Source organism: Desmodus rotundus, chromosome 2, assembly GCF_022682495.2.
Source record: "Desmodus rotundus isolate HL8 chromosome 2, HLdesRot8A.1, whole genome shotgun sequence".
Classification (NCBI taxonomy): Eukaryota; Metazoa; Chordata; class Mammalia; order Chiroptera; family Phyllostomidae; genus Desmodus; species Desmodus rotundus.
This window is the reverse complement of record NC_071388.1, coordinates 55,017,164-55,038,734: the sequence shown is the minus strand read 5'-3', so window position 1 is coordinate 55,038,734 and position 21,571 is coordinate 55,017,164. Positions and strand designations below refer to the sequence as shown.

The following is a 21,571-nucleotide window of genomic DNA, read 5'->3' as shown; positions in this document are numbered from 1 at the left end:
CCCCCAACTCCTCCCTCCCTCCTAACCTTCATCACAGTGTAGTCTGTGTCCATGGGCTATGCATATATGCATATATGTTCTTTGACTAATCTCTTCCAGTCCCCCAACTCCCTCTCCCCTGAGATCTGTCCTTCTATGCCTGTATCCAGTTTTTATTTTGTCAGTTTTTGTTCATTAGAGTCCACATGTGAGTGAGATCATATGGTGTTTGTCTTTCTCTGACTGGCTTATTTTGCTTAGCATAATAATCTCCAGGTCCTTCCATCTGTTGCAGAGGGTGAGTTTCTTCTTTTTTACAGCCACTAGAATTCCAGTATGTAAATGTATCACTGCTTTTAACAGACCTTGGCTATTGTAAATAATGCTGCTGCTCTGAACATGGGGGTGCATATATTCTTTCTGTTTAGTGTTTTGGGATTCTTAGGGTATATTCCCAGAAATCAGATTGCTGGGTCAAAAGGCAGTTCCATATTTATTTTTTTTGAGGAAACTCCATACTGCTTTCCACAGTGGCTGCACCAGTCTGCATTCCCACCAACAGTGCAAAAGGGTTCCCGTTTTCTCCACATCCTTGCCAGCACTTGTTTGTTGATTTATTGATGATAGCCATACTGGCAGGTGTGAGGTGATATTTACATTGTATATTTGAAATGAAGCCACTAAAACTGTAATGCAGTAACGTTGATTTCCCACCTACTTAAAAGGGTATGGTTTCAGTACTTTAAAATTGGGTGTTGCAACAATTGGAATAGACCGAAAACCTCCATCTATGTGTCTCACATAGTTATCCTGAAACAGTAGCATCATTTCCAAAAAATTTGGGAAAGCCAAAACTGCTCATCATCACACTTTGACAATGTTGTGAATTTTATAGGTCAGTGATATTAGGCAGGAGAGCATGGTACATTCAAAGGTGGATTAATATGTAGTTTTAAAACATTTGGTAGCTCTAAATATTCTAACTTGAAAATATGTTCAAAGAATATACATTAAAACACACCAAAAATAAAATAAGTGGAAACAAGACATGTATGTGTGTGTACATACACAGTAACAATACTTTTGTAAATAAAGACTGAATTATATACATTCATGTTCTAATACATATATATTTTATGTATGTTTATAAGGAAAAATGATTTTGTAGTAGGAAAAATAATAAAACTAAATAAAGATACTGAGAATGTAATTAGTAATTTACAAAAAGTAATTCCTTTCTGGACAATTGTCATTCACTGTAGAAGAAACGTTTTATTCACAAAGCTTTCCATATTCTTTTCATTTACTTTCTCTTTGAATTCCTTTTTCAGCTTCTTTCTTTGAAAATCCTTTTCTCTCCTCTAATATTGCTATGATGTTTTATGTAGGCACAGAGTTGAAAAGTTTTGCCTGAAGGGTTTCACAATCTGTTAACTTCTTTATAAACAAGAAATGTGGGACTGTTCATATTCTCTCTATATATTAGCAGCATTGTTCTCAAAGTATACATTCTTCAGAGTGAGAGAGAGATGCTAGCCTTTAAAAAGTAAATCATCTAAAACGACTACAGAAAATACAGAATGCATGGCAAAAATGAAGTAAATATAAAAGACAAATTTTGAAAAAATTCTTAAAATAAAGTTCTGATACCATTTATATAAACAACACACACACACAGAAAAAAAACTAGCACACAGAAAAATTGACAAATGACAGTCAATTCTCAGAAATGGTCGTGCAAATGTCATTTTTTATTAAAATTATTGGGGTGACTGACATTAGTTAGTAGGATCATAGGTTTTAGGTATACATTCTATGATACATGATCTGTATATTGCATTGTATACCCACCAATGAAAGTCAGAACATCTTTTATCACCATATATTTCGTCTTCTTTATCTTTTACTACTCCCCCATCCCGTACTCTCTGGTAAACACAATACTGTTGTCTATGAGTTTCAGTTTTATATCCCACGTATGAGTGAAATCATACGTGGGATACGTGGGTTCTTAGCTCTTTCTGATTGACTGATTTCCCTTAGCATAATATTCTCAAGGTCCATCCATGTTGTTGCAAGTGGCAGCATTTCATATTTTCTTATGGCTGAGTCATATTCCATTACGTGTATGTACCACGTCTTCCTTATCCAAACTTCTACCAAAGGGCACTTTGTTGTCTCCATGTCTTGGCCACTGTGAATAATGCTGCAATGAACATAGTGGTGCATGTATCTTTCTGAGTAAATATTTTCAAGTTTTTTTGGTAGATACCCAGAAGAGGGATTGCTGGCTCATATGGTAACTCTATTCTTAATTTTTTGAGGAACCTCCATACTGTTTTCTATAGTGGCTCTACCAGTTTACATTCCCACCAACAGTGAATGATGGTTCCTTTTTCTCCACAACCTCTCCAATACTTGTTATTACCTGTCTTTTTGATAACAGCCATTCTAACATGTGTGAAGTGGTATCTTCCTGTAGTTTGGATTTGTATTTCCCTAATAGCTACTGAAGTTGAGCATCTTTTCATATATCTTTTGGCAATTTGTATGTCTTCTTGGGAGAAGTGTCTGTTTGGGTCCTCTGCCCATTTTTTAATTGTATTGTTTGGTGATGAGTTGTATGAGTTTTTTAATATATTTTAGATATGTTGGAGCTGTTGTTTGCAAATATCTCCCATTCAGTTGGTTGCCTTTTTTGTTTTGTTGTCAGTTTGTTTTGCTGTGCAGAAGCTTTTTAGTTTGATGTAGCCCTATTTGTTTATTTTTGCCTTTACTTCCCTTGTCTTTGGGGTCAAATTCATAAAATGTTCTCTACCATCAAGGTCCATAAATTTAGTACTTTTGTTGTTTTCTATGTAATTTACTGTTTCAGATCTTATGTTTAGGTCTTGGATCCATTTTGAATTAATTTTTATATTGTGGCACAAACTATAATCTAGTTTTATTCTTTTGTGTATGACTTTCCAATTTTCCCAGCACCATTTATTGAATAGGTTTTCTTTTCTCCATTGTGTGTTTTTGGCTCCTTTGTCAAAAATTATTTGCCCATATACATGTGGTTTTATTTCTGGCTCTCAATTCTGTTCCTTTGGTTTGTGTGTTTGTTCTTCTGCCAATACCATGCTCTGTTAGTATAATTTAAAGTCATATATTGGCTTCTTTTTTCTCAGCATTGTTTTGGCTATTTGAGGTCTTTTGTGGTTCCATACAAATCTGATGATGTATTTGTTCTATTTCTTTAAAAAATGTCATTGAGATTTTGATGTGGATTGCATTAAATCTCTTTATTGCTTTAGGTAACATGGCATCTTAACCACGTTGATTCTTTCAGTCCATGAACTTGGAATATCAATTCCATTTTATTGTGTCTTTTTCAATCTCTTAATAATGCTTTGTAGTTTTCAGTATATAGGTCCCTCACAACCTTTATTTCTAGGTATTTTATTCTTTTGGTTACAATTTAAAAAGGAATTATTTTTTCATTTCTTTTTCTGAAATTTTATTGTTAGTATACAGGAAAGCAGTGGATTTTTTTCTGTGTGTGTACATTGATTTTGTATCCTGAAACTCTACTGTATTTATTTATTTTTTGTAAGCATTTTTTGGTGGAGTCTTCAGGGTTTTCTGTATGCAGAATCATGACAGCTGCAAAAAGTGACACTTTTACTTCTTCATTCCTCATCTGGATGTCTTTTATTTCTTTCCCTTGCCTGATTGTTCTGGCTAGGACTTCCAGAATGATGATGAATGAGTGGTGAGAATGGGCATCCTTGTCTTGTCCTGATTTTAAAGAAAAGCTTTAAGTTTTTCACCATGCAGTATAAGATTAGCTGAGCGTTTGTCATATACCTTTATTATGTGAGGTACTTTCTTTCTATACCCATTTTATTGACTGTTTTACATAAATGGGTGTTGTGTCATATCAAATGCTTTTTCTGCATCTATTGATAAGATCATATGATTTATCATTTGTTTTGTTAAAGTGGTGTTTTACAATGATCAGTTGCATATGTTGAACCATCCTTGTGCCTTTGGAATGAATCCCACTTGCTCATGATGTATTATTGTTTTAGTGTATTTTGTCTAGGGTTTTTGCATCTATATTCATCAGCTGTATTGGTCTATAGTTTTTGTGTGTGGGTGTGTGTGTGTTATCCTTGCCAGGGGTTAATATCAGGGTTATGTTGGCCTCATAAAAGGTTAGGAAGTATTGCCTCTTCTATTTTTTGGAAGAGTTTGAGAAGAATAGGTATCAAATCTTCTTTGAATGTTTGGTAGAATTCACTAGTGAAGACATTTGGTCCTAGACTGCTATTTGCGGGGCGGGGGGGGGGGGAGATTTGATTGGTGTTTTCAATTTCTCCACTGCTGATGGGTCTATTTAGCTTTTCCAGTTCTTCATGAGTCAGTTTAGGAAGGTTCTTCTAGGTTATTGGTGACAAAGTCTTTTGTAGTATTCTAGCATGATCCGTTGTATTTCTATATAATATCTATGGTAACTTCTCCTTTTTCATTTCTGATTTTGTTTATATGAGTCTGTTTTCTTTTTTCCTTAGTGAGTCTAGCCAGGGGTTCATCAATTTTATTAATCTTTTCAAAGAACCAGCTCTTTGTTGTATTAATTTTTTGTAGAGTCTTTTTGTTCTCTGTTTCATTTGATTCTGCTCTAATTTTTTTCTTTTTTTGTTTTTACTTTCCTTCATTTAAAAAAATTTATATATATATTTTTTTCCTTTGTGTTTTCTTGTTAATTTTTATTATTTTCTTTCTCCTGCTGATTTTGGGTTGCTTTCATTCTTTTTCTAGTTCTTTAAGATATAATGTTAGGTTGTTTACTTGGGCTTTCTCGTTTCTCCTTTTTTTTCTTTTTTTATTTTTTAATCATTTTTTAATTTTTCAATTAGAGTTGACATACGATATTATATTAGTTTCAGGTGTACACCTTAGTGATTAGACATATATAACTTATTAAGTGATCATCCTGATAAATCTCACACCCATCTGACACCGTACATAGTAGAATATTAGTGACTGTATTCCATATGCTGTACTTTACATCTCCATGACGGCTCTGTAAAAACCAATTTGTACTTCTTAATCCCTTTACCTTTTCCACCCATACGCTCAAACTGCCTCACATATAGCAGCCATCAAAATGTTCTGTATTTATGCATCTTTTTTGTTCTGCTTGTACATTTATTTTGTTTTTTAGATTCAGTTGTTAATTATATTTATTGTCATTTTACTGTTCATATATTTTATCTTTTTTTCTTCTACTTAAAGGAGATCCTAACATTTCATGTAATAGTGGTTTTGTGGTGATGAACTCCTTTAGCTTTTTCTTGTCTGGGAAGCTCTTTTTATGTCCTTCTATTCTAAATGATAGCTTTGCCTGGTAAGTAATCTTGTAGGTCCTCCTTTCTTTTGATCACTTTAAATAGTTCCTGCCACTTCCTTCGGGCCTGCAAAGTTTCTGTTGAGAAATCAGCTGACAGTCTTATGGGAGCTTCCTTATAGGTAACTTACTGCTTTTCCTTTGCTGCTTTTAAGATTCTCTCTGTTTTTAATTTTTGGCATTTTAATTATGATGTATCTTGGTGTGGGCCCCTTGGAGTTCATCTTATTTGGGGCTCTGTGTGCTTCCTGGACTTGTATTTCTATTTACTTTACCAGGTTAGGGAAGTTTTCTGTCATTATATTTTAAAATAGGTTTTCAATTTCTTGTTCCCTTCTCTTTTTGGCACCCCCATGATGTGAATGTTAATACACTTGAAGTTGTCCTGAAGGCTCTTTGCACTGTCTTCATTTTGTTGGATTTATTTATTTATTTATTTATTTATTTATTTATTTATTTATTGCTTTTGCTGTTCTGATTAGGGTTTTTGCTTCCTTATATTCCAAATTACTGATTTGATTTTTGGTTTCATTGACTCTACTGTTTATTTCCTGTAAATTATTCTTCATTTCAGTTAGTGTATGCTTCCCTTCTGACTGGTTCCTTTTTTATGATTTCTATTTTCTTTTTCATGCTGTTAAAGTTCTCACTAACTTCCCTGAAGTTCTCACTAACTCCTTGAGCATCCATTTAAATACTGTTTTGAACTCTGTATCTGGTAGTTTGCTTTCCTCCATTTCATTTAGTTCTTTTTCTGGATTTTCTTCTTTTCTTTCATTTGGGACCTGATTCTTTGTTTTCATATTTTGGCTACTTTTCTATGTTTGTTTCTATGTATTAGGTAGAGCTGCTATGTCTCCAGGACTTGGTAGAGTGACCTCGTGTCTAAGGTGTCCTATAGGGTACAGAGGCACAGCCTCCACAGCTGCTCCCCTGCATGGGCTGTGTGCTCTGTCCTGTTGTAGTTGAGCCTTGATTGCTGTTGGCAGTACTGGGATGGATTGACCCCCAGGCTGATCAGTTTGTGAGCACTAGCTGCTACAATGGAGAAGCTACTAGGAAGGAGTCGACCCTACAGACCCAGACTTGCTTCAGTGAGGTTTTGGTGCTCACCGAGTTCACCCTTTGGGTATATCTCTTGTGGAGAGTGTATGGTTGTAATCCAGCATGATCTGAAGCTATGTACTGGGTGCACTGGTTCTGGGGCCACCTAGGAGTTGCAAAGTCAGCCAACACTAGATGGCTGTTGCTCTTGGTGGGTTTAGAGGTACCCTGGGGAAGCCAAGCTGAGAATCAAGGCTGGCTACCTCTAGTGCCAGGCCTTGGGGCGCTTAGCAAGAGGTAAAGAGTACACAGAGGCCAGATGCTGCCTGTTAGACATATTTTAGTAAAGTCCGAAGCATGAAACAAGAGGGCCATTTGTATGGAAAAGTCACTGGAGATAACTTGGGTGGGCCTGAAAGTTGCAGGGGGCTGTGTGTCAGGCAATCACCAGTTCTGGGAGAACAGTGTGAGCCAGGTTAATGGAGACTGATATGTTGTCCACATGCCAGCTTTGTGTGTGGGGTATTAGAAAAGGAAAAATGGCCTCTGCCAGCGCTTTTGTCCAGCAGAAAGTTGCCTCCCTCACCTCTTGCCCTGATGCCAGACAATTCATTCCCCCGTCCCTTATGTCCCTGGATTGTTTCAAGCTGTCGCCCAGTGACGGAGCTCAGAGTGAGTGAGTCTGTGCACAGGCCTTTTAAGAGGAACACCTGCGACTTCAGAATCCTTTGGTTTCACTGAGCCATAATCCCCACTGGTTTTTACTGACAGAGGTTTGGAGACTTCTCTTCCTGGCTCTGGAAACCTGGGCTGGAAGGCCCCATCATTTAGAATTGCTATGTGTTGTCAGTATATCGACTCCTACTTTAAGGACGTTACTCTTAACTTTGGTAGCTTTCTTTGCTCTGAAGTCTACTGGTAGAATGTTAATATCCAGCTTTCATTCTTTCAATAAATTTTTGAAGGTATACTTCACATATCACAAAAGTCACCCATTTAAAGTTAGAATTTTACTGTATTCATGGGGTTTCACTACCCTCACCACAAACTAATTTTAGAACATTTTATAATTCCAAAATACCCCATGCCCAAAACAGTTATTCCGCATTCCTGTCACCCTTCCTGCAGCCCCTTGCAAACCACTAGTCTATTTTATATCTTTATAGACTTGCCTCTTCAGGATAGTTCATACTAATGGAATCATATGATATATGATCTTTTGTGACTGACATCTGACATTGTTCACTTAGCTAACGCTTTCAAGGTTTACTCAGGTTATAACATGTATTAGAACTTATTACCTTTTGTGGCTGAATAACATTCCATTATAGAAATATATTACTTTTTAAAATTTATCCATTCATCAGTTGATGGACATTTGAGTTGTTTTCATTTGTTGGCTACTTTGAGTAATGCTGCTATGAACATGTTTTATGACAATGTTCATTTTCACTTCTCTTGAGTATGTATCGAAGAATTGCTGGGTCATATGTTTAATTGTACAAACCATATTAAACTCTGTGCTTAATCTTTCAAGGAACTGCCTGACTTTTTCCATAGTGGCTGCACCACTTTATGTTCCCACCAGCAGTATATGAGGCTTTTAGTATCTCCACACATTTGCTAACACTTGTTACTGTCCTTTTGATTATAGCTATCCTAGTAAGTGTGAAAAGCGACTAATTATAGTTTTGATTCACATGGCCTTAATGACTGATAATGTTGAGAATCTTTTTATGTCCTCATGGGCCATTCATATATCTTCACTCTGGAGAAGTGTCCAAATCCTTCGGCCATTTTTCAGTTGTGTTAGTTGTCTTTATTATTGAGTGCTGAGGTTTTTTAATAATCTGAATAAAAGTTCCTCATTGGATATATGATTTGCAAATACTTTATCCCATTCTGAGTTATTTTTACGTTTTCTTGATGGTAGTCCTTGAACTGCAGACGTCTTTAGTTTTGATGAAGCCCAATGTATTGATTTCTAGTTTCGTTGCTTACACCATCACTGTCATGTCTGTGAAACCATTGCCTAACCCAAGGTCATGAATATTGACTCCCATGTTTTCTTCTGGGATTTCTTAGTTTTACATTTTACCTTTGGATTTATGTTCTGTTTTTACTTCATTATTTTGTATGGGATGTTGTAGAGGTCCAAATTTATTTTGTGTGTGGATATACAGTTTTCCCAGCACTGTTTGTTGGAAATATTGTTTCTTCCTATTAATGGTTGTGGCAGTGAATTCTGTTCTCTTGGTCTGTCTGTCTATTTTAGGTCAGTACCACACTGTTAGGATTACTGTAGCTTTATAGTTCAGAAGGGTGGGTCCTCCATCTTTCTTCCTCTTCAAGATTATTTTGGCTATTATGGTTTTTCCTTTTGTTACTGAATGAATTTTATGTTTACTTGTCAAATTCTAGAAAAAGGCAACTTGTATTTTGATAGGTATTATGTTGAATCTATATGTCAATTTGGGGAGTATTGCCATTTAATATTAAGCTGTCTGATCCATGAACTTGGGATGTCTTTCCTTTTATTTAAATTTTCAATTTCTTTCAAAATTTTTATAGTCTTTAATGTCCAAGTCTAACACTTTTTTTGTTAAACTTATTCCTAGGTATTTTATTCTTTTTGATACTATTGTACCTGGAATTGGCTTCTTTGTATTATTCATTACCAGTCTGTGGAACACAATTGATTTTTGCATATTTATTTTGTGTTCTTCTACATTACTGAACTTGTTTCTTACTTCTGATAGTAGATTCCTTAGGAAGTTCTATATACAAGATATATCACATTTTTTTTATGTCCAGTGCACGGATGCTTTTTAATTCTATTTTTTAAACCTAATTGTCCTGGCAAGAAAGAGTACAATAAAATAAAAGTGACCACTGTATCTTGTCTTCTTTTTGGTCTTAGAGGGAAAGGATCTAAGCCTTCCTCCCCTGAGTCTGATGTTAGTTATGAGGCACTTTATAAGTGCCTTTTATCAGATTAAGGAAGTTTCATTTGATTTCTAGTTTATTGGCTTGGGGAGTTTTTTATTTTTATTTTTTTAACTGTGAAAAGGTACTTAATTGTGTCAAGTACACTTTCTGCATCTATTAAGCTGATCGTGTGTTCTTTTATCTTTATTTTATTATCAAATCACTTATTCATTTTTTTATATTAAACCAATATTTTATTACTGTTATAAGTCCCACTTGGTCATAGTGTATAATCTCTTTTATATGTTGTTGGATTCAGTCTCCTAGTTCTGTTGAGGATTTTCGTGTCTGTCTTCATAAGAGGTGTTACTGTAGCTTTCTTCTCTTGTGGTACCTTTGCCTGATACTGATATCATAGGCACAGAGACAAATATAATCAGTTGGGATATGTTTACTTACATTGTTCAGACAAGTTTGTGACGGATTTCTATTTATTATTAGATGTTTGGTAGAATTCACCAATGAAGTCATCTGTGCCTAGGTTTTCTGTGGGAAGTATTTTGAATACTAATTCAGTCTCTTTCTGATTCTGTTTGGGCTTTCTGTTTGGGTTTGATTCTGTTTGGGTTTTCTATTTCTTTAGTCAGTTTTGGCAGTTTATGCCTTTCTAATAATTTTTTATTTCATCTAGTTTATCTAATCTTTTGACATATTATCCCCTTATAATTCTTTTTCTTAATGTAAGTATAACTCATTTTGTTTATTATTTTAGTAATTTGGGTCTTCTTTTTCTTGTCTTTAAGTATAGCTAAAAGTCTGTCTGTTTTGTTGATCATTTCAAAACAACAACTTTTGATGTTTATTTTTTCTATTTTGTATTTTATTTCTACTCTAATCTTTACTATTTCTTTTGCCTGCTTTTTTTTCTTTTTAAAAAAATTTATTCGTTTTAAAGAGGAAGAGAAAGAGAGAGGAACATCAATTGGTCATTCCATTTATTTGTGCATTTATTAGTTGATTCTTGTATGTGCTCTGAGACTGGGGATCGAACCACATATTTAGTTTATGGGGAGAATGCCCTAACCAACTGAAACAACTGGACAGGGTTGCTTTGTTTGTTTGTTTGTTTGTTTGTTAATGTTTGTTTATTGCTTGATTTGAGAGAGAGACATGCACATCAGTTTGTTGTTTCACTTATTTATGCATTCATTGGTTAATTCTTGTATGTGTCCTGTCCAGGGATTGAACCCAGAATGTTGGCATATCAGGAGGATGCTCTAACCCACTGAACTACCCAGCCAGGGCTGCTTGCTTTGGTTTTATTTTTCTTAAGATGGAAGGTTGGGTTACTGATTAGAGAACAATTTTTTAAAATGTGCATTCATAGCTATAAATTTGCCTCTAAGCATTGTGTCAGCTGCTTCTCATAAGTTTTTGGCATTTTATTTTTTCAGTTCCATTAATCTCTAACTAACTTTCTTTGTGAATCTTGGAAGGTTGTTATTTAATTTCCACATATTGTGAATTTCCCAAATTTTGTTTTGTTGTTCACTTCTACATTTAATTCCATTGTTTTCAGAGAACACTTTACATGATTTCAGTCTTTTATAATGTATTGAGGTTTGTTTCGTAGACTGGCACATGATTGATCTTGTGGAATGTTCCATGTGCACTCGAGAAAAATATATCCTGCTATAGTTGGGTGCAGTTTTATACAGATGACTGTTAGGTTTAGGTGGTTCATAAAAATGTTCAAGTCTTCTGTTTCCTCACTGGTTTCCTGCCTGGTGGGTGTGTATACTTTTGAAAATGGGATATTGAAGTGTCACACTATTATTTTTGAATTGTCTATTTTTCCTTCAGTTCTGTCTAGTTTTGTTTGTGTATTTTGAGACTCTTTTTGTCTGTGTGTGTATATATGTGTGTACTATATATAGTATAAATGTATATGTATATATGTTTATATGCATGTATATGTTTATATGTGTATATATTGTGTATAGTAGACATGTATATATACATATATGTGTATATATGTGTAATGTATGTATTACATATTTCTGATGGATAAAGCTATTTTATTGGAGATTACTATATCCACTACACTTTTTGGTTAGCACATTCATGGTATGTATCTTTTTGATTCTTATACTTTCACCCTCTTTGGTTTCTAATCTAAATTGTGTTTCTTGTACACAGCATATATATGGATTACATTTAAAATTTTTTAAACTATTTATCTAGTCTCTGCCTTTTTATTGGATTGTTTAATCCATGCCTCTTGAAGTAATTATTACTAACAAGATAGGATTTATGTCAGAATTTTGCTACTTGTTTCCTGTATGTCTTGCATTCCAGCTTTCTTTTACACATTTAGATGACATATATTTTCATCTTTTCCCTGAAGCATTACTTTTGAAGTGAGTTTCTTTTAGAGAGCATGTAGTTAAGTCATTAACTGTCTTCTTTATGGGTATTTAAATCTTTTTTGTGGTACTTAGTCTGTTAATATGTTTTCAATTGTATCTTTGTAACTAGTGTTTTTAGTGGTAGCTCTAAGGGCTATAGTATATGTACTTAACTTTTCACAGTATTTTCATAATTTATATTTTACCACTTAAAGTAGAATGTAGAAATATTACCATCATATAGGTCTCTTTACACCTATAAATTTGTGTTACAGCTGTCCATGTTTTAAATTTACCTATGTTGCAAACCACCTTGGACAATATTATATTTTTTGCTTTCAATTATCCAACTTATTTTAAATAATTCAAGAAGAGAATACCAATATTTGATTATACAGCTATTTACCATTTTTATTTTTTATCATTCCTGATGTTCCAAGTTTCTTTCTGCTATTTCATTTCCCTTCCATATGTAAGCTTTCTTTCTGAATTCCTTTTCAGCATATCAGATGGCAACAAATTCCATTAGTTTTCCTTCATGCTGCAGTGTTTTTATTTCTTCCTTACTATGAAGGGCATTTTTACTTGATATAGAATTCTGGGTTGATTGTTTTCTTTCAGCACTGAAAAAGTATTTTTTGAACGTCATGATTATCTGATGATAAATTCACAATCATTGTAATTCTTCATCTCTAAGTAATGCATAATTTTCTGTGGATGCTTTCAGGATTTTTTATTTGCCTTTTAGTTTCCAGCAATTTGTTTACGATGTGTGTGGAAATGGATATCTTAACTTTATCCTGTCTGAGGTTCAGTGAGCTTTACACGTCTGTATGTTTAAGAGTTGTTGGGTTTTTTTGCCAAATTTGGAAATATTTCGGCTATTATTACTTCAAATATTTTTTCTACACTTCATTGTTTCTCCTGTTTTTCTGAGCCTCTGCTGACATAACTGTTAGAACCTTTGGTGTTGTCACAGACATGGACAACTGTGGTGACTGCTGGGGGGGGCTGCTGGGGTGTAAGGGGACTAAATGGTAATGGAAAATATATAATGAAGATTATATATTTTAAAAAAGAACCTTTGGGATTGTCCCACATATATTTTTAAAACAGATCCCTACGGTTTTGCTGACTTTTCTTTTCAATAATTTTTCTCCATGTTCTTCAGGCTGGATAATTTTTATTGACCTGTCTTCAAGCTCAGTAACTTTTACCATGTAATATCCCTTTTTCTATTGAGCACATCTAGTGAATTTTACATTTTATTTATTTTCTAAAATTTCCATTTACTTTACATCTTGAATTCTATGAAAGACTTTTAATCTTTCCACTTTCCCCCCTTTGGAGCATCTTTTAATAGCTGCTTTACATTTTTTTGTCATATAATTCCAACATCAGTGTCATCTTGGCTTTGGCTTGTCTTGATTTTCCCCTCTATATGAGTTGAGACTTTTCTGGTTCTTTGTATACCAAGTAACTTTTTAGTGTATCGTGGACATTTTAACAATTATGTTACGAGATTCTGAGTCTTATTTAGTTGCTATGGAGAAAATTGTTTTTCTTGTTTTATCAGGCAGTGACCCAGTTGGTTGCACGTCACAAGTTCTGACAAGCCTTCTGTGTGTGGTGATTTCATGTCAGGTTCATTTTCAAAGTCTGCCATGCTCGTTAGATCTCTCTGGTATGTATGCAATCCAGTGGCTCGTCTGAGACCTGGCCAGTAGTCTCCCTTACTTCAGTTCTCAAATAGTTTGTTAGGGTCAGATGTTCAGGATGGAATCTATGCATGCACCACTCAATGATGCCCTGAAGTTCATAAATAACTTTTCTGGGATACTTTCTGAGCCTTCTTCACCATTTTCTTACCCACATTCTGGGCCTCTCCTTTTCAGTTCTCAAACTAGAAAAGTTAGGCTTTATATACTTTTTTCTGCTCTATACTTCCCACAAATGTACTTGCATTCAAGATCAAATCATAAAATGGCAGAGGGAAAATAAAAGCAAGGAGGCACGTGGAGTTTACCCTATCATCTTAGTACCACAGCTGAATACCACAGCTCCTTGTATCTAGAAGATTTCCCTCCCTTAGAATTCTAGAGACCTGTGAGCATTTTTTGGTACAACCACTCCTTTCTCCACCATGGGACATGAGGGAATGGAGGAAAAGAAAAAAAAATGTTGGGGAGTTATCCAACTCTTTCTGAGCTTTAGGAATTTTGCTTTCCCCCTGCTCAAGCCAGAATCAGAGGGCTTCTCCTGGAGCTCTCTGTGCATATGGTGCCTACTGTTGTGTTTCATGCTGCCTTGAAATAGTATCAGGCTGGGGATACCGGAGAAAAATTAGAAAACTGATTCTGGTTAGATGGTACTTCCAATTCTAGTGTTCTTCTCCTATGCTCTTGCTATTGTTTAATTTCCAGGGTTTCAAATAGTTGCCCAAAGGTTTTGTCTAGGTTAATGAATTGCATTATATGGGAAGACAGGGTGGTGTAGGTTTACTGTGGCTTAACCAGAACTGGAACATGTGATCTATTATGAATTTTGTTTCTCCAGGTTTGTAGATAATGTCTTTTTAAGTGATACATATATTTTTAAAAACTTACAAAATGGAAGGTAGAAGGGCCTATTCTCATATAATAGGGTATAGTGGTAAGGCGAGCTGGGTAATTTGGAACAACATGAGAGTGTTAGGACAGGAGAAAGGGCAACAGAGATGCAAAAGGTAATTTTCAGGAGGGTTTAAAATAGTAACGTAGCCTGTGATTATTGCAGTTTTGAACCATAGTTTGCCCAGTTTATAACATTCTTAGGAATGTTAGCTTCTCTTTCTTTGCATGTGACACAGTCACCTGCAAGCAGTGTCTGTGGCACTGTGGCTAAGACGAGACAAATTCACATGGGCTACCGAGTCCTGTGGAGGAAAAGGGATGGCATGGCCAATCTCTCAAGAGGAGAGTGCCTTGACCCTTGCATTGACAGGCTTTTATTGGCTTAATTTGCGTAGGAATACAGAGCATATATGGAAAGCTCATCAATCATTGTCAGGCAGTAATACTCAAATAGATAACATTCAAAGAACTCTGAGGGCTTATTTTGAGTCAGGGTCAGATAGCTAAAGGACCATAAAACTTTGGGGAAACAAACTGATTTCATGCTTGGACCCTTATCATTTAACTTGAGGGTATTAGTAAAGCAGGTTTCACAGGATTTTGTGTATTCTTCCTTAGGCCCAATCTCCCTGGGGAACCTGCCCTTTCCAGCATAGGGCCACACCCACCTCCAGCGTTGTTTCAGGCTTAGGTCGAGCAGGGAAAGTAAGGCAGCCAAGAGATTAGGCGACTTCTTGGAGACAGAATGAGGACTCAGGCTATGTCAAAGCCAAGAGGTGAGGATCCATCACTCCCTTTCTGCATAGCTCCTTAAGTCCTTCCCTGAGGGACCCCTCGTGACCATGCCTGTCTTAGGTCGTCCCTCCCTTGAGGAATCTTACCTGTCATTGGCTAACCGGTCATGCACTGGAGGCCAGGCAGGGTAAAGTGGTCAGAGGCAGTGCCCCTGCCAGGGAGATAAGCTTTGTCTCCTTAGTGGCTTAGGGTCTCAAGGTCTCTCACTCAGCCTTAGCCATGGGGAGTTAGAGTCTCTGAAACGAGGCAGGGGGGTTCCCAACATGCATGTGTAATAAAAATTATAATATCCACCTGACTCAAAATGTATAAAGTTCCTGGTACCTCCTAGAAAATCAGTAATTGATATTTAAATCTGAAACCCACCGAAAAAGGTGTTTTAAGGATATTATATCAGCTTATTTAGGGTCTTAATTAATCAGTAGGTGACTACACAACTTTGTATAGCTAACTCCTCCTTTAAAAACTACTTTAAACTTTCTCTAGAAAATATTAAAATTTTTTACTTAGAAGAATGATGTTTTCTACTTGTCCTCACGCAAGTTAGTTTTAAATCAAAATGACTGGTTTACTTATTCTTTCCAGCCCTGTGGCTTAGTATATTATGTAACTATATAATATACAAATAGCATTATATATCATATAGATATATGTAAGTACATAACATATAAAATATACGCAAGTAGTATGTTATAAAAATAATTCAACATATTCAGTTGCCTCTAAGTAGGAGGGTTGTAGAGGTTGTATACAGTCAAGAGTATTACATTTTATAATTTATTTTATGAGCAGAACAATATAATAATGTAGACTAATGCAAAAGTGACAAAAACATGCAATTGCTAGGGAACTCTCTTCACATGAATCTACCAACAACCAATAAACTTTTTTTAAAAAGATTTTATTTTTTGTTTAGAGAGAGGGGAAAGGAGGGAGAAAGAGGGAGAGACATCAATGTGCGGCTGCCCCCCACGTGCCCCCGATTGGGGACCTGGCCCGCAACCCAGGCATAATAAATTTAATTTTTAATTTATTTTTATTTTACTCTAAATTTATTTAAAATATACAACCTTCCTCTTTTTTTGTTTTAGAGAAACCAGTACATCTAAAGTGCTTAAATCCTGTGATCTGTTATGATGCAGAATATATAGGGAGTTATATTCAGAAGAAACAAAAATACTCCCCGAGACACAGAAGAGAAATTCAAGCTGTTAGCGTAGATTTTCTTAAAGTATGTAGCATAGGATTTTACATGATGAGAAGCTTCATGTGAAAATATTTATTGGCTACCCATCATGTGCAAATACTGTTCTATGTACTAAGAATATTAGAGTGAAAAGTAGTTTAAAATCTCTTTCTTTAGGAAGCCTACCTTCTAGTTGGGGCTTCCACCAAAATTTAATCCTTTTTAAAGCTCTTACCTCCTCAAAATTGTTTACTCTTATAACTGCTAATTTTCTCTCTCCCTACATTTCCTTACCAGAGGACCACTCTCCACTAACCATCCTCTTTCTCCATCACATAGCACCACCCCTAAGCCAGAAAGCTATTTTCTTTCGGTCAAGTGCATCTATTTGGCCATAGTGGGATGGCAGAGACCCCAGCACTCCCATTCATAAATTATCTCCCTTTTGGCCAATCTCCTAGGAAGGAAGGTTGGGGAAGCCCATGAAAAGCATCTTATTTATGAGCTACGTTTATGTTATGAGAAATCTTGTTGCAGAATTTTTTGTGAAATAAATGCTTCACCTACTTTGTTACATGTAAACTGACTCAGTTTAAAATTTCCAGCTCACATGATCCATGCTAATGTTATGTATTAACGAGTCTATTTATAATTCATAAAACTTTAGCTGAGCCAAAATAGGGGTTAATATAGTGTATCACCCTTACCATAAGAATATTTCAAAGACCAGATGCATCCAATTATGAGGTGAATTTCATATTCAAAGTGAAGTGTATTTGAACTAGTTGTGTCTGTTTTTTTATTCTACCAAACCTACTACCAGAATTGTTATGTTTTACAGAGTCAAGAAAAAGTAACTCAGTAAATTGTATTTATTTTTCCATTTTCCCACTCCACCCTATCTCAAAAGTAAATATTGAGGAGTTCTGGTGTGGCTAAAAGGCAGGCAGCTGCAGTGGGTAAGAGAAAGGCCCACGTGAGGCAGCAACACGTAGTCCTCAGGGAACTGGATTGCAGGGTCAACAACTAGCAGTATTTTTCCCTAGCTGTACAATCTTGGGGAGAAGCCTTTAAATAACTTCTCTGTGCCCTGGCCAGTGTGGCTCAGTGGATTGAGCGTGGCCTATGAACTGACAGGTTGCTGGTTCAATTCCCCATCAGGGCACATGCCTGGGTTATAGGCCAGGTCCCCAGTTGGGGGCGTACACAAGGCAACCAGTCAATGTTTCTCTCACATCAATGTTTTTCTTTCCCTCTCTATCTCCCTCTCTCCCTCCCCTCTTTCTAAAAATAAATAACATCTTTAATAAATAAATAATAAAGAAATAACTTCTCTGTGCTTTAGTTTCCATCTGTTATAGTACCACTTTCATAATGAGCATCTGTAAGTTGCCTTTGTAAGTGTTTTAAAGAGTTTTTGTTAAATACAATTTAAACATAAAAAGGTTCATCAATAATGAGGACCAGATTCTGATTTGATAAATTGACCACAAGAATAATAATCAGCTCTTGAGCATTGCAGCCTTTTTTACCCATCATTGTAAAGCTAAGAAATGTAAAAAGAAAAGAACACATAAATCTAGTGAATTTGCTGGGAAAAAAATGGAGTTAAACCCTAAATATAAGGTCAGGATGGCAGTATAGGTAAGCATGACTCGCGTCCTCATACAATCACAATATTACAACTAAAATACAAAAAACCATCACTCAGAACCATCATAAATCGAGTTGAGTGGAAGTCTGCCAACTACAGAATTAAAGAAACCACATCCATCCAGATTGGTAAGAGGAGGGCAGAAGTGGAATGAGCTGCTCCAAAATCCATGTATGGTAGATAAAATTCAGGAGGGATATCTCCAGAATGAGGAGTCCTGGCCCAACACCAGGCCCCCCCCAGCTGAGGGTTCCGGGGGCCAAACAGATAAGTCCTCATAACTTTTGGCTGCAAAAACAAGTGGATTAAGTTGGTAGAAGAAACTTCTGATAACTCAAGAAGTTACTCTTAAAGAACCCACACATGGACTTATTCTGACTCAATCCTTCTGAGCTGCAGCACTGGAGTAGCAGCTTGAAAGACGCCAGTAGCATACAGGGAGAAAATGAAATGTGTGCATCAAGGTGAGAACTGGGGGACAGCTATCTCCTAAATGGAAAGGCAGGCAGAGGCTGTTGTCCCTTTTCTGAACCCTCCACCCACAGAGCCACAGAGCCGGCAGGCTGGTGCCATATGTGAGACTTTATCAACCTGGATAACACTGTCTGCCCTGCCCTGGAGATTGGCAGAGACACAGTCCATCCCACCCAACTTACAGGCCCATGCAAGCTGCTTATCCATATCAATAGCTGGCCTTGGTTCATGCTTCACAAATTCCTAAATCCTTTCAAACATGCAACAGCCAGCCTCAGTGAGCCCACAACCCCCCATACCTGCTAAGTGGCCCTCGGCCCAGCACTAGCAGCATCCAGACTAGATTCACAATTTGGCTTTGCCTGGGAATCTCTAAGCCAAGTGCAAGTAGCAGCCATCTCAAATGGCTTATTAGCACAGTCACAGTGGCCACAAGTAGAACACAGGTAAGGGCTGACCTTGGCCTGCACCACCCAGGAAACCCCAGAGCCTGCGCATGCAGTGGGCACCTACAAATCATGTCAGAGCACTGCCACCCAGCCCCTGCACAGTTGATCCTCCACAGAGGGCAGAGGTTGGTGGTCAGTAATCATAGCCAGTACTTGCAGCTGATTGCCCTGGGAAAATCCCTCCCATTAACCTGCTAACAGCAATCAAGGTTCAACTGCAAGAGGAGGGTGTACTCAGACCACACAAAGGGCACCCTTGAGTACCCAGCTTGGGTGATGGGGAAACTGCCATTGGACCCTACAGGACCCTACTATATTAGGCTGTGCTGCTAAGACAGGGAGTCATAGCAGCTCTACCTAATACATAGAAACAAACACAGGGAGGCTGCCAAAATGAGGAGACAAAGAAACATGGCCCAAATGAAAGAACAGAACAAAACCCCAGAAAAAGAACTAAACAAAATGGACATTAGCAATCTATCAGATGCAGAGTTCAAAACACTGGTTATAAGGACGCTCAGTTAACTTAGCAAGGACCTCACCAGCACAAAAATGATCCAGTCAGAAATGAAGGATATACCAATTGAAATACCAATTTACAGGGAATCAACAGTAGAGTGGATGAAGCTGAGAATCAAAGCAGCAATTCGTACATAAGGAAACAAACTATTAGAACAACAAGAAGAAAAAAAAAATCCAAAAAATGATTATAGCATAAGGGGCCTCTGGGACAACTTCAAGCGTTCTAACATTTGCTTCATAGAGGTGCCAGAAAAAGAGAAAGAACAAGAAATTGGAAATCTATTTGACAAAACAAAAAAAGAAAACTTAATATGTTGAGGGAAATAGACATGCAAGTCTATTGTAGTGATCTCCACCCAAACCAACAAAATTCCTGCAAATCCCCCGCTGCTATCATTGTTGCCCTTTCTGCATACAAGTTCGACATGGGTTTCAGATAGCAGCATTATTTCTGAGTAACTCCGGATTCATCAGGCACTGCGAGCCCTGCCTGCTCCCCAAGGACAGGGAGAGGGTGGGGCACAGGGACTCCTTGGCCACCGCAGCTTCTCATTTTCCATCCTTCCCCCGCTGGAGGAAGAGGGAACAGCGCTGAGGACGGCGGGCTGGGCTGAGGTGCTCCTTCCTGTAAGAGGTGCAAAGGTAGGAGAAGGCTGTTTCGGTTTCTCATCCTATCTGTTGCTTTAAAACGTTCAATTTTGGGGGCTGTTTCTCTAGGTAGTCATTACATTTCCATTTATCTTTGTCTTCTTTGAAGAAATCAGTAAATCTTTTATATGTTTAAACTGGCAATAGGTATTTAAAGGGTTACTTAAGAAGGAAGAATCAACAATCCTTTTTAATGTTGTAAGTGAAAGTTCCTTCCACACTGAGTACCTGCTATTTTGTAATATTTTTGCTTTGGTGATTCTTTAAACCCTATTAAGCTACCAAATCAGTTAAAGTGTCTCTTTTGGGAAACATTATTATTTTTAACAGTTAAGGAATTAGGAATTATTTTTAATGGCATAGTAATACAAAGGAAATTTTCCACTTAGCAAATTGTCAAAGTTTAAAGGAAGATAATAATACTGAGATGGTCGCTTCCGTATTATTTGGGTTTAAACTGAAGAAGCTTGCTAGAAAGAGTATTTAGCAAAATGTTTCCTAAACTGTAAAAACATTCACCTGTAGAACATGAATCCATCTTAAATTAGTTTAGCATAAGGGAAGAGTCAGAGGCATGTACAAATATTTAGGTAAATAGAAATTTTATAACATTTGTCATAATACCAAAAAGGTATAAACAGGAAAAACAGAATCCTTTGAATTAAGGTACAGTCATTGGTAACTTGGATTTAACCAAATATTTGTTAGTTTCACAGTATTTCTAATATTTATTATAAAACCCCCATGCATACACACAGAAGCATAAACACACACAGGATATTCACCAGCATTTTCCAAGTGGTTATTTTGGGAGGTTGGATTAAGGATTATGTTCATCATTTTGCCCTGACTGGCATGGTTCAGTGAATTGGGCAATGTCTTGCAAACTGAAAGGTCACCAGGTGACCCTTTCAATTCCTGGTCAGGGCACATGCCCGGGTTACAGGCCAGGGCGCTGGTTGGGGCTTGGGAGAGGAAACTGATTACTGATCGCTATTTCACACATGATGTTTCTCTCCCTCTTTTCCTCCCTCCCTCCCCCTCTCTAAAAAATAAATAAATAAAATCTTATTTTAAAAAGGCATTGTGTTCATTGTTTTATATTCGTACTTCATTTCTTGATTTTTACAAATGATGGTGTATTACATTTATCATTAGAAATATATACAAGGGGGACCCCAAAATTGAATTCATTTATTAAAATTGTGTATTTTTACATGTCTAAACTTCAGTCACCTTCCAAGTACTCTCTATTTGATGCAAGTCACCCATTGAGACATTTTTTCCACTGCTCAAAACAGTTTCTGAAGTCATCAGTTTTGATGCCTTTTAGTGCTTCTGCCATTTTTTGTTTCACCTCTTCCACATCAGTAAAACGTTTCCCTTTGAGGATTTTTTTCATCCAGGGAAACAAAAAAAAAAGTTTATGGAGAGATTGGGTGAATAGGGAGGGTGGGGCATGAGGGTCATGCTG

General features: G+C 36.6%; 1 protein-coding gene across 3 annotated transcripts in view; it reads left to right on the top strand.

Moving 5' to 3' along the window:
* Positions 1–21,571, top strand: part of PLSCR4 (phospholipid scramblase 4) — a 56,239-nt gene that overhangs the window by 799 nt on the left and 33,869 nt on the right. The window lies entirely within an intron of this gene.